Here is a 13,423-nt window from a genome sequence, read left to right as displayed (position 1 = left end):
ACACATGCACAGACGAGGCACTGCATTGCATCATCCATGCTCTTCCCTTTCCTTTTTCCTTGACTCCCCATTGGACAGTGTTCTTCTCTCTCTCCTCCATTCCCTTCCCTTCTCCTTGTGCCGCTTCAGTTTTATCTCCTCTGCCCTTTCTTGATCCCTTCCTCTCCCCATTTCTCGGCACTCACACACCCATCAGGGGTGTTTTCGTTCCTGTGTGTCCAGTGAAAGAGGCACTGCGTTGGCTGACTCTGAAAGCTTCCACACTGGACTGGCTGAAGCATGGCACAAAAGGATTTAATTCTTTGGCTATCCTTGCCACAGACTAGCCTTTACTCTTGGTGTGGCTGTCACACAGGAACCTAGGTGCTGTATCCAGTTATCATGCAGGGGCTGCTATGGTCTGCTCACTAGACTGAGTCCAGGACAGCTCCAGAATCACTCTTACTCCACTAGCTTGGGGCTTTGGTAGGAGCTTTAGAGCCATGCAGCGTTGGTGATGGTTGGTCTCCTCCATCTAACTACGCCTGGAATCACCACTCCCAAGGGAATCACACTGATGCTTTTCACCAGACATCTTTTTTCTAACCCCAGCAGTTCATATTACGATGTGTATTAAGGTAGCACTTAGAGGCCCCAATGGAGATCAAGGCCCCATTGTGGTGGGTGCTGTATGGACTCATGTGGACAAGACAGACAAAGGGTGTGAGAAAGGAACCTCCACTTTACAGATGGGGAACTTGAGGAAATTAACCCCCCAACATGCTGAGCTCCAGAAAATCGCACCAAAGTGGTGGGTGCTGAGTAATTTTGAAAATCAGTCCCTGTGTGACTTTCCCAAGGTCACAGAGGGAGTCTGTAGCAGAATAGGAACTCAAACCCAGATCCCCCAAGTCCGTGCCTTAATTATAACACTCCTCTCATCACATCTGTTATATCCCCCTTGGTAAAGAAGACTAGTTTCATGCAGCATTTGCAAAGAGCCCCAGAGGCCTATGGGATATATTCAGAGCCAGCCAGAGGACAAAGCCCCTTCCCAAAGCCCAAAAGGAAAACTAAAGATCAAACAAAATATTTTATAGTCCTTCTCATTAAAAAGCATACAAAGCCGGGAGAGGAAATCAGGATAAGAACCAGGCACTGTTCCTGCCCATCGGCTCTTGGAGGATTCAGAAAGATAACAAGGCACAGCCAGTTCTGGCTGTTTGTTTAACGAGCTCACAACAGCAGCTTTTCATCTCCTGGCTTCCTCCGAGACAAACAGAATTAGCGCTATTGCCCTCCCTACAAGGAGATCCACGGGAGAAGGCCTGCAAAGAACATCCCAGTGTCTTGCACAGAATACAAGGGTTGAAAAAAATACAATAATTGGTTAATTGTGTTTAAAACAAATAAGATCCAAAAATAAGCAGTATGTGAATATGGGCTTTGAATCTATTTGTTGTGCCACCTCTCTGTGTCTGGGCAGACATGGCAATGGCACAGCTTATTCTTCTTCCCTTGTGGGAATAAGCTATACCGCTGTGAGCACTCTTATACTGGTATAACTGTGTCCACACTGAGGCCTTGGCTACACTGATGCTTTACAGCGCTGCAACTTTCTCGCTCAAGGGGGTGAAAAAACACCCCCCCGAGCACAGCTGTAAAGCGCCAGTGTAAACAGTGCCCCAGCACTGGGAGTGCGGCTCCCAGCACTGTTAGCTAATCCCCACGAGGAGGTGGAGTATGTGCAGCGCTGGGAGAGCTCTCTCCCAGCTCTGGCGCCGCGACCACACTCGCACTTCAAAGCGCTGCTGCGGGAGCGCTCCCGCAGCAGTGCTGTATAGCTGCAAGTGTAGCCATATCCTAGGACAGACCCTGTACCATTTTAACTATCCTGGTATAGTTCAAGCAGTACAGTTTTTGTGTGTAGATCAGTTAACAATATGGGTGTTACAATAGCACTTACGTAGCTCTCTACATCTTCTGAACACTTTGCAAACACTGGATCAAAGTCTCTTTCTTGAAGCCAAGGATGTTACGCCAGCAGGGAATCTTGTCCACAAGCTAATGATTCCTTGCCACCCACCACATCATCCAGTAGTAAGTATTATCATTCCTGGTTTATTGAGAATGAAACTGGGGCAGAGAGAGGAGAAGTAATTTGCCCAAGACTCAGAGCCTCCAGATATTTAAGTAAACAGCTCCCATTGATTTCAATGAGGGTTAGGTGCCTAAATAGCTTTATGGGTCTGGCTCCAAGATCATGGAGCGACTCAGTGTCAGAGCTGGGAGTTTAAAATCTCAAGCTCTGTGCTCACTTCATTAGAGCATGCCTCATTCTCTGGCTGGCTGGCCAAAGAAGGAAACACACTCTGCCTCAGGGGCAGACATCTTTACTGACTTTAGACTACAGATGCCTGCAGGAAGGATGATGTGTATTGCATGCCTTGCAGGAGGGAGGATGGAGTGGCCAATACTGGTTGGAATGGCTTTTCAGAGCCAAGCCAACATGGAATAATGCTACACAGGGGATTTCCACTGACAATGACAGAGTGCCTTTTCTCTCCCATAACCTTCCTTGTGTTTTATTTAGCTGTGTTTGAAATAGAAGAAAAGGTGTGGGAGCATGTTCTTATCCTTCTAAGCAGATAGCAGTGATGCCGAGCTGCATAATACAATGGAATTTAATAAAACTGACAAAAGTTTTTCCCTTTGCCAGCTCCTTAATTAAATTGCCTAATGCTGTTTGCGATCACAGCACAAACTCCTGTGTTTAAAGACCACGGTGTTGCCATGGTGCTAAACCAATGGATGGCAGAAGACTGTGACAGAGCATACAGATTAGGAAGTCTACAGCCGCTGCAGGAGAGTCAGTTGCCATGTTACAGGGGAGGTTCAACACATTTTTTAAGCTGCACCTAAGACGTCTCCAGGCTTTGTTTCACGGTCTTGCTTTAATCATAGTGGTGATCAAATGCCCCCCTGTATTCACACCCTACACCCCATTGTAATCATCTTCATAAAAAATATGCCTTCTGAGGTATCTTCTGAAAAGTAGTAACTCCCTGGTCAATGCAGCAAAGAGTCCTGTGGCACCTGGTCAATAATACCATGGTGAAATGTGCATGGCAACATTAGATGTGACATTATGAACATAAGCTGAAATTTTGACTGAAATGTGTTTCCCAGACAAGTCAGGGAAATGGGGGCGTAAACTTGTTTCTCAAAGGCAAAGAACAAACTGAAGCTTCAAGTCAAGTGACCTCACAGTTGACTGGCAATCACCAGTCAAGTGGCCATTCTTTGGCAATGGAGGAGGGGCAGGAACAGATCAATCTGCATTTTAACAAACATGGAATCTCTTTCACCAGGAGACTCCATGTCTTGGTCCTGGCAGTGGGAAGGAGCTTTATCTAGGGGCAGTACTTAGGAAGATGCATTTCAAAGGGTGACTAGACTATAAAAGTGAGGGCCAAACATAACCCAGGGAGTCCCTCTGTCTCTCTCTCACCTAAGGAGACAAAGGAATCACCTGTTAGACTTTGGGAGAGGTTCTGACCTGAGACTTTGGTCAGCCCTGTAGCTGGAAACATGTTGTAAGACTTTTATCTTGCACCAAGTCTAGTTTGCTAAGTCTTAGTTATGAGAAAAGTGTTTTATCTTTATTGCTTTTGTAACGTTTCTGATTTTAATGCCTTATGCTTGTAATCAGTTAAAATCTCTCTCTTTGTAGTTAAACAAACATGTTTGATTCTTTAAACAAAACAAATCTGGTGCTGTGTTAAAACTGAATTGGTTGGTAACACCAGTTAAAGAAGCAAACTGTTGCATATTGAACCCTTAGAGGGGTAATGAACCTATACTATCGGAACGGTCCAGGAGAGGGCTGGACTGTTCAGAACACGTTTTGGGGAAAATTCGGGTCAGGGAGTGTAATGGGGTCACCCTGCAAGTAGTAACCAAGGCTGGTGGAAGCTGGAGTGTGGCTGGAGTTTGCTAGCAGGCTGCTGGGGTCAGAGTTGCTGAACCAGGGCTATAGCCAGGGGAGGCTCCAGGCCCCAGCATGCCAAGCACGTGCTTGGGGCGGCAAGCCGTGGGGGGCAGTCTGCCAGTGCCATGAGGGCGCCCATGGGAGGTCCGCCAAAGCCACGGGACCAGCGGACCCTCTGCAGGCAAACAGCCGGAGGCAGCCTGCCTGCCGTGCTTGGGGCGGCAAAATCCCTAGAGTCACCCTTGGCTATAGCTATACATAGATACACAGGATGTTCAACATGGTGCCTGAGGAGTTACAATCGCACGCAGCTTCTGTCAGCATTAGCCACAGCTGAGCACTTGACCTGCACAGTTTAACTGAGATTTAATAAGACAGTTATTGTATGTTAAGTAACAGAGGATCATTACAAACATTTATTTCAGATTAACAACTATGTAACAGATACTATTAGCATTGCAGTTGTATGAGTGGCTGATCCAGAATGCATGTGATTTAATGATCCGTTGGGATTTGTTTACCATGCAATTGCTGTCATTTTAAATCTAAATTCTGAGGGGCCTGATTCTGGTGTAATTGACTGCCCAAGGAATAAAGCACTGCAGAATCAGGCCCAAAGTGTGGCATACTACGCAAAAAAAGTTTGCCTCCAGTACTGTATCGGTATAATTATAGTGGCAACTCATTCTACTGTGAACACTACTTCTACCTGTGCAAAAGGGCTTTTTTCCAGCATAGCTTATACCAATTCCTCAAACAAAATAAATTCTACTGGCAAAGGATTTTTATGCTGGTTTAACTTCGACTATGCTTTTTATGAAAAGCAGCAAAGAGGGTAATGCTTTCCTGGCTTAGTACAGGGTAAACAGGGCGATGATTTTGCCAGTATAAAAATGTCATTAAAAAATCTCACACAACCCAACCAACATTATTATATTGCCAAAGTTTCTAGTGCAGGCTGGGCCTCTTTGGTTGAATTCCTGGAGTCTTTACAGCCTAGGTGGGACGCTGCAGAGCAGCAACAAGGAAGGAAGACAGGGAAGGAGAAATCATCTCAAACCTCCTGGACATTATGGATTGAGATTTGGGAGAAGGTTTAGATTGGTTAATCCTTATGCCATAGAAGCTGGCCACTAATTCCTGTGCAAAATTGTCCATTGCTTGTCTGCCCTTAAGACTCCAGTTCAAAGTTCCATCCAGGCTCTATTATTAGAATCACAGAAGCTTCAATCCCTGGAAACATTTTGAGATTGAATGGAAAGAAAAAAATCCAGAGAAAGTGTAAGTCAAGTAGCAGGTCCACATAGTCCAACCCCCCCCCCCCCCCGGAGACTTGGGGGATGGGAAGAACTTCATTAACCAACATTATTAACCCAGAGCTCATCTGGAGACTTTACAAATCATTACTGAATAATTCTAGCAGAGGCTCTTCGGGTCAGTCACTAGCAATCATTGCAAGTTTTGCCCAAAGCAGAAACATTGCCTTTGCCTTGGGTACAATATGAAGCCAAATAGGATATTAATTACACACCAGAATCTTGCTGGAGAGGAATGGTTCTTCTCATTAACATCCACTCTAAGCCTTCAGATACGACCACTTTTTATACTGAGCCTAAAATTTATGTCATGAGTATTTATTTTCTTTTCTATGGATGAAGATTTAGTGCTGGGGACAAGCTCTGCATGAATGGCCATGTAACCTGAAGGTTCCCACTTTACAAAGGAAGTCAGTATCATTATCTGCATTTACAGATAGGGAAACTGAAGCACAGAGCACGTGAGAGCTAGAGAGACAGTTACATATGGCAACAGGGGGATGCGTATGCTGATAGAGTGGCTACAGAAGTGGTATAGATGTAGCCTGATCTCAGGGCCGTCCTTAGGATTTATGGGGCCCTACGCAGTATTATTAAACTGGTGCCCCTGTGCCGGATGGCAGCCCAAGCTCACAGCCTGGTAGGGGAGGGGGAGGAGGGACTTGAAAGAAAAGGATGATGAGATGCCCGGCCTGCCTCATGGTGGCGGAGAGGCTACATCTACACTACAGCATAAAATCGAAATAACTAAAACCGGTTTTATAAAACCGATATTATAAAATCGATTTTATGCAACCGCATTAGGGCACATTAATTCGGTGGTGTGCATCCATGGACCGAGGCTAGCATCAATTTCTGGAGCGGTGCACTGTGGGTAGCTACTGTAAAATGATGAGGCCAATAACTTTGATTTCCATCCACACTAACCCTAAATCGATATAGTAATATCGATTTTAGCGTTACTCCTCTCGTTGGGGAGGAGTACAGAAATCGATTTTAAGAGCTCTTAAAATCGATTTAAAGTGTGTTGTAGTGTGGACGGGTACAGCGTTAAATCGATTTAACGCTGTTTAAATCGATTTAACTGCTTAGTGTGGACCAGGCCAGAGTCACAGTTCCCCGCAGAGATTTCCATGCCCTCTCCCTCATGCAGAATGGACATGAAGAAAGTACCTAATTAAAAGCACTAAAATTTGGGAATAAAAAATGTCAGTCACAGGTTTTTTGATATGCCCTGAAGTTTGTCAGAGATTTATTTGCAAAAACTTCATAGTAAGGGTGAGTCAGCTGTCCTGCTGAATACAACATTACATATAATGGAATACATGATGCAGCTCTTCTCTGTTTTACATTTTCTTATTCAGTATTTCTAAGTTGAATTTATATTTTAAATGTACTCAAATCTTAAGCCAGCATTCCAGATTATTACATATTTAACTCACTGAAACAAAGACATTCTTTTAAATTAATCAGAGAGGTTTAGTGTGTTCATAACAATGTTCATTGCTTTTAGAAAAAGGGAACAGTAATTTACTTTGTGTGATCTCCATAACAAGAGACATGGTTATGAAATTTCACCAACTTTAAAAAAATATGTTTCCAAAGATTTTAGGTATAACAAGGATTTTGTCTTACTAACGTACTGATTTTGCTGGAGGGTTCTTTTAAAACTAGTTCATCGGATAGTCAGAAGTAAAGAAAGGGAAACTCTTTGGGTATGTCTACATCTACAATTTTGCAGCGCTGGTTGTTACAGCTGTATTAGTACAGCTGTATAGGGCCAGCGCTGCAGAGTGGCCACACTTACAGCAACCAGCGCTGCAAGTGGTGTTAGATGTGGCCACACTGCAGCGCTGTTGGGCGGCTTCAAGGGGGGTTCGGGGAACGCGAGAGCAAACCGGGGAAGGAGACCAGCTTCGCTGCGGTTTGCTCTCGCGTTCCCCGAACCCCCCTGCAAACCGCAGGGAAGGAGACCTGCTTGCTCGGGGATTCGGGGAACGCGAGAGCAAACCGCAGGGAAGGAGACCTGCTTGCACGGAGGTTCGGGGAACGCGAGAGCAAACCGCAGGGAAGGAGACCTGCTTGCACGGAGGTTCGGGGAACGCGAGAGCAAACCGGGGAAGGAGACCAGCTTCGCCGCGGTTTGCTCTCGCGTTCCCCGAATCCGCCTGCAAACCGCAGGGAAGGAGACCTGCTTGCACGGAGGTTCAGGGAACGCGAGAGCAAACCGGGGAAGGAGACCAGCTTCGCCGCAGTTTGCTCTCGCGTTCCCCGAGCCCCCCTGCAAACCGCAGGGAAGGAGACCTGCTTGCACGGGGGTTCGGGGAACGCGAGAGCAAACTGGGAAAGGAGACCAGCTTCGCCGCGGTTTGCTCTCGCGTTCCCCGAACCCCCCTGCAAACCGCAGGGAAGGAGACCTGCTTGCTCGGGGATTCGGGGAACGCGAGAGCAAACCGCAGGGAAGGAGACCTGCTTGCACGGAGGTTCGGGGAACGCGAGAGCAAACCGCAGGGAAGGAGACCTGCTTGCACGGAGGTTCGGGGAACGCGAGAGCAAACCGGGGAAGGAGACCAGCTTCGCCGCGGTTTGCTCTCGCGTTCCCCGAGCCCCCCTGCAAACCGCAGGGAAGGAGACCTGCTTGCACGGGGGTTCGGGGAACGCGAGAGCAAACTGGGAAAGGAGACCAGCTTCGCCGCGGTTTGCTCTCGCGTTCCCCGAACCCCCCTGCAAACCGGGGAAGGAGACCTGCTTGATTACCAGAGGCTTCCTCAGGTATGCTGGGATACCTGCTTATTCCACGGAGGTCAAGAAAAGCGCTGGTAAGTGTCTACACTTGATTACCTGCGCTGGATCACCAGCGCTGGATCCTCTACACCCGAGACAAAACGGGAGTACGGCCAGCGCTGCAATCAGGGAGTTGCAGCGCTGGTGATGCCCTGCAGATGTGTACACCTCCTAAGTTGCAGCGCTGTAACTCCCTCACCAGCGCTGCAACTTTGTGATGTAGACAAGCCCCCAGTCCAGCTATCTGGAAGGGAAGGACTGTTGTCCCTTTAAGGGCTCTCTTCAGTGGGGAGTAGGGGGAGAGGTGGTGAAGGGATGGACAGAAAGGACAGGAAGACTTGGAAGCACTTTTTTTTTTAACTATAGTAATTAAAATGTGTATTTTAGATAAGGGAGGTCTTTTGAAGAATTTATTTAAAAAACTGTATGTCTGAAGATCCACGCATTTAAGGCTAAAGATGATTGTGCATCTAAAACTCTATGCAAGCATTTTTTAGAAATGTGATTTTATAATCTTCACCAGCTCACTAATGAAATATTTTTAAAGCAAATTTTAAACTAAGGTCCTGTAGACTGACATGTTCTATGTAAATATTACATTAATGCACAACTGTTTTTGTCAGTAAAGTCAGAAACTGACAGTATAAAAATTTATTTGGGCATAAGCTTTCATGGACATCGGATGAAATGGGTTCTAGTCCACAAAAGCTTATGCCCAAATAATTTGTTAGTCTTTGAGGTGACACAAGGACTCATCCTTGTTTTTGCTGATACAGACTAGCAGGACTACCACTCTGAAACCTGTCACTATATACCTTGGGGTTGGCAAATGCCTGTTAAATGGCTTTATTACCCCTTGAATGTCTCTTTAACAGTTTCAATGTTGTGCTAATAGGTCTGGCAGGCTGGAGGTTTTTTCACTTTTAACTACTAGATTCCCTCCCAAGGAAGACTCACCAGGCTAGAGCAGCCATCTGTGGGAGCCTGCAGGAAGGGTCAGAACAGGGATAGGAAAACAAGTGGGTGGACACTAAGACCCAGTGGTGCCCCAAATTTTCAGGTGCCCTACGCAGCTGCCTATGTTGCCTATGCCTAAGGATGGCCCTGCCTGATCTGGAGGGACTTCTTCAACATTTGGGAAGGGAGCTCAGTCTCCAGAGCTTGTTCAATTTCTGCCCAGACCCTGGTGTATGTGTAGAACTATGCCAAAAGGAAGTGATCTGGGGGGAGGAGTCTGTTGTGTGTCTGGTTTAGGTGGCTGGGTGGCATTTGGGGAAGAGGATTCTCGGAGGCTGGAATCCCTCTTGAGACATAAGGTTGTGGCATGCTCCTTGTGGAGTATGGTGGTTGTGCTACATGCCAGGTGGGTATAGGTGAGGGAGAAGAGGGCATCTCCTGTTGGTAGCCTGAACTTTTCATTTCCTTGCTTGTAAGCTTTGTGTTGGGTCTTTTGGGACTGCTTTTTAAAAGAGCACACTTCCCCATGAAGAACCTAAATAAGGGTCAGAGTTTCACACGAGCTATCACCCAGAATGCCAGGCTCTTTAAAAAATCTAGTCATGTATTTTTTCTGCCTAAGCATTTCTATGGTAACACAACTTGAAAACAGCAAACAGCCTATTCAGCTTACTGCATGGTCACTTGTCTTCCAGTGGAGACCTTGGCAGGTTTTAAAGGACTTCAGGTCCCCTTACAGGGCCTTTCTCTGGTCGCCGACTCATGTCAGTTCTTGGCTCAAGTGACAGTGCCCATCACCCAGGCTAGGGCTGTCCTTTTTTATACTGTTTCAGGTCCTTTGTCTGTTAAGTCCTCTTGAGACAGGTCAGATTGGTCCCTGCTATTTCCCCAGGGGCAAAACTTCAAAAGACTTGTTACCTGCATTGTTGCAGCATTGGGGGGTTGTATTAAATACCCCCCAGTGCCTTTAGTTTCTGCAGGTAACTTCTTTTAGCTCACCCATTGAGTCGGAAATACAATCACTAACCACCCCATAAAGAGATATATTGATAACATGAACACAATAGTCTTTGAATAGTTAGTGTTTCCAAAGCAAGCATGCATCTATCTATCTATCGCGCACATCACTGTAATGTCTGGGTCCCAATAAAATTATGAAAAGCAGGGGCAGATCCAGACCAGCACAACTGTTCCAATATTGCACAAAGAGGAACGGTCTTTTAAGGTGCCAGAGACCAGCCCAACATGGCCTCAGAGATCAGAACCAGGATTTTCAAGCAGGTCTGGTTGGATGGGAAGCCAGTACAGCATGTGGCACGTTGGAGAGGCAGATAGATTAAAAAGACAGCTCGCAAGTCTATCCATCCCGCAGCCAAGCCTGCTGGTTATATCACACCAGGGCAGCTTTCCATCTCTGGGCCAAATTTAGACCTGGTAGAGGTGAAATGGGAAGTCAGTTGAGTTGCTGCTATTTACAGCAAGTCTGAATTTGGCCCATTTTCTGCCTTGTCTCTCGCTTCCTTTTTGCTCTCTTTGTCTACACTGGTAAGTGAAAGACAAAACTTTTGTCGTGCAGAGGTGCTAACAAAACACACACACACACACACCCCCCCCCAAGACAAATGTTTTTGTCGATGACAAGCGCTGGTGAGAACGGTGCTTTGTTGGCAGGAGCGTTCTCCTGCCAAGAACACTAACACCGCTCATTGAGGGTGGAAGCTTTTTGTCTACACTGCGCCTTTTATTGGCACAGCTATGCCACTAAAAGCTGCGTAGTGTAGACAGAGCTGTTCTCTCTCTGTCTCTTTCCTTCTGTTGACTAAACATCCAATTCACCATCACAAACTCATCAATGATCAAATGGACAGAGGAGAAAAGACCCTCGTAGCGTCCTTCATAAGCATCCCCAGGGCAGCTTTTCCTCATATCATCCTAACCAGGGGCGACTCTATGTTTTTTGCTGCCCCGAGCACAGCCGTCAGGGAGCACTTCGGCGGCGATTCTGTGGGTGATCTGCCAGTCCCGCGCCTTTGGTGTACCGACAGCTGAATTGCCGCCGAAGCTGCGGGACCACAGAAACGTCACCGAAGGCTCCCTGACTCCCGCCCTCACTATGACTAGCAGGCCGTCCCCCCGGTTTGCCAGTCCAGGCATGCGCTTGCTGCACTGGTGCCTCCCCTGATCCTAACCTAGCCTCTCCCAGCACCAGCCAGGCGGCACTCTTGCAGTCAAGTATGTGACAGCCCCTTCTCACTGCAGTAAGGGCAGGGGGAGGGGGGGAAGGCTGAGACTCAGCTGCAACCATTTATCTCCCAATGCCGGGCTATTAGACAGATGACAGAGGGAGAGAGGCAGGCAGAGCAGGCACTGAGACCTAGGCTCCTTCCACTCTGTGATTTATCTCCTAGCTTCATCTGGCAAACTTGCTGATGAGAGGACTCTTCCCTTCTCTGCGCCTCATCAATTCTCATTCTCGTTGCATTTTTTCCCCTTTCAGAAAAAGGCTTCTACTTTCTTTAACTGTTATCTTTCTTGTTCTTATGCGTTCTCTCTCCCGATCTCTCGGCTTTTTTTCCTCATCCTCTCTCGCTCATATCCTTTTCTCTGTCCCTCTCATTATCTCTAGTCATTTCTCATTCTCTTTAATTCACTGTCTGTCTCTTTCATTCTCTCTTATTTCCTCTTTCATTATTTCTCTGCATCTTCTCCTCTCTCATTCTCTTCTTCTCATTTTCTTGGTTCCTTCTCATTCTGGCTATCGTTATCTCTGCTTCATTCTCTCCTGCTCCCCTCTTAGTGTATCTGCCTGGGAGCGGGAAGAGGGAGAAGGCTGTGTATGATCCCTTAAAGAGAGAGAGAGACACACACACACACACATACGCACACGCGCACACACACACACACACACCCACACACCAATGAAAACTGCTGTGGGGTAGGTCAAAGGGTAGGACCAGATGGAAATCAGCCCACCGGTCCTCCTCCTCCATGCTGGAGGTTGGACAATAGGCCAATAACCTATCCTCATTTTAAAAAAGGTTAATTTATAGAAACACAACAAGGTAACTAGTCTGTTCAGGGACAGCAGTGCCTTGTTTGTGCCCTGAGCAATGTTTGGGGGTGCAGGAAGCATTCAGAAACAGTCCTCTGGGCCTTGTCAGACCTTTGACTACTACAAACACTGTGAATTTATGAAACTGTGCAAATGAGGACAGACAGCAAGCTATTGATTAGCAGGGCCACCCAGAGGATTCAGGGGGCCTGGGACAGGGCCGGGTCTTTGGTGGCAATTCGGCGGCAGGTCCCTCTCAGAGGGAAGGACCCGCCGCCGAATTGCCACCGAAGAATGAAGTGGCGCCGGTAGAGCTGCCGCTGATCATGGCTTTTATTTTTTTCCCGCCGCTTGCACTCACCGGGCGGCGCACCAAGGCTTCGGCAGCACTTCAGTGGCGGGTCCTTCACTTGCTCCGAGTCTTCCACTGCACTGCAGGACCAGCCACCAAAGATCTGGAGCGAGTGAAGGGTCTGCTGCTGAAATGCCGCCGAAAACCCAGAGTGGCTCGTGGGGCCCCTGCGGGGCCGGGGCCTGGGGCAAATTGCCCCCCCCACCTGGGCAGCCCTGTTGATTAGTGGATTATCTATCTAATGTATGATATTTGTAAGGTGCCTATTGTTTTGATATCCATGTCACCCTCTAGTGGCGGCAGCTCACCGCAGCTATAGAGGAAGGCTGTGATTTTCAGAGGTTGCTCCAGCTGTCAGCTCTTTGGGGCAGGGACTTTTTGTTCTGTATTTGTACAGCACCTAGCACAGTGGGGTTCTGTTCACACCTGGGGCCCCGTGGCACTACGGTAATGCAAATAATAAAAAGTAATTCAATGGGAGCTTCAGATGCTCAGATTAGACCCTCATTCCTAATGCTATTCCAGCTAGTGGATGTGCTCCTTTAGTTCAAGAGTCAGGTTTGTGTTTTCATAACACATAGTCCCGAGCTCTGTCTTTTCTGAGAGCGATGAAAACTCATGTGGTCACAGTAAGGAGGGACAAATGGCTGCTGTGAAATCCATGCAGCCATGGAATTGCTCCAGAGCTGTCTTGCCCGGTGATCTTCCCCCGGAGAAATGGTATCTCTGCTTAACTTCCAGCCATATCAACTCAGTCTCATAAGCACAATCCCAGCAGCTCGGTGCCGTAATGTTCAAGGTCAAGGAAGTGTATTTACAATTTATTTGGCAAATAGAAATCCTGGAACTGGCTCCGTGGTGTATTTAATGAGGTGGCTAATGGGAGGTGTAAAGCAGATGGTGTCAGGGTGGGCTGTAGGGATTAGCATGGTTCTTTTTCTTTTCCTTTTCAGTGAAAATATCTATGCCCTGCTGCCCTCCAAAACATACAT

The 13,423-nt window shown here is 47.2% G+C and overlaps 1 protein-coding gene across 1 annotated transcript in view; it reads left to right on the top strand.

Moving 5' to 3' along the window:
- LRRN2 (leucine rich repeat neuronal 2) overlaps nucleotides 1–13,423 on the top strand; it is a 107,865-nt gene that overhangs the window by 65,011 nt on the left and 29,431 nt on the right. The window lies entirely within an intron of this gene.

Source organism: Gopherus evgoodei, chromosome 4 (assembly GCF_007399415.2).
Source record: "Gopherus evgoodei ecotype Sinaloan lineage chromosome 4, rGopEvg1_v1.p, whole genome shotgun sequence".
Classification (NCBI taxonomy): domain Eukaryota; kingdom Metazoa; phylum Chordata; order Testudines; family Testudinidae; genus Gopherus; species Gopherus evgoodei.
This window is presented reverse-complemented; position numbering and strand designations above follow the sequence as displayed.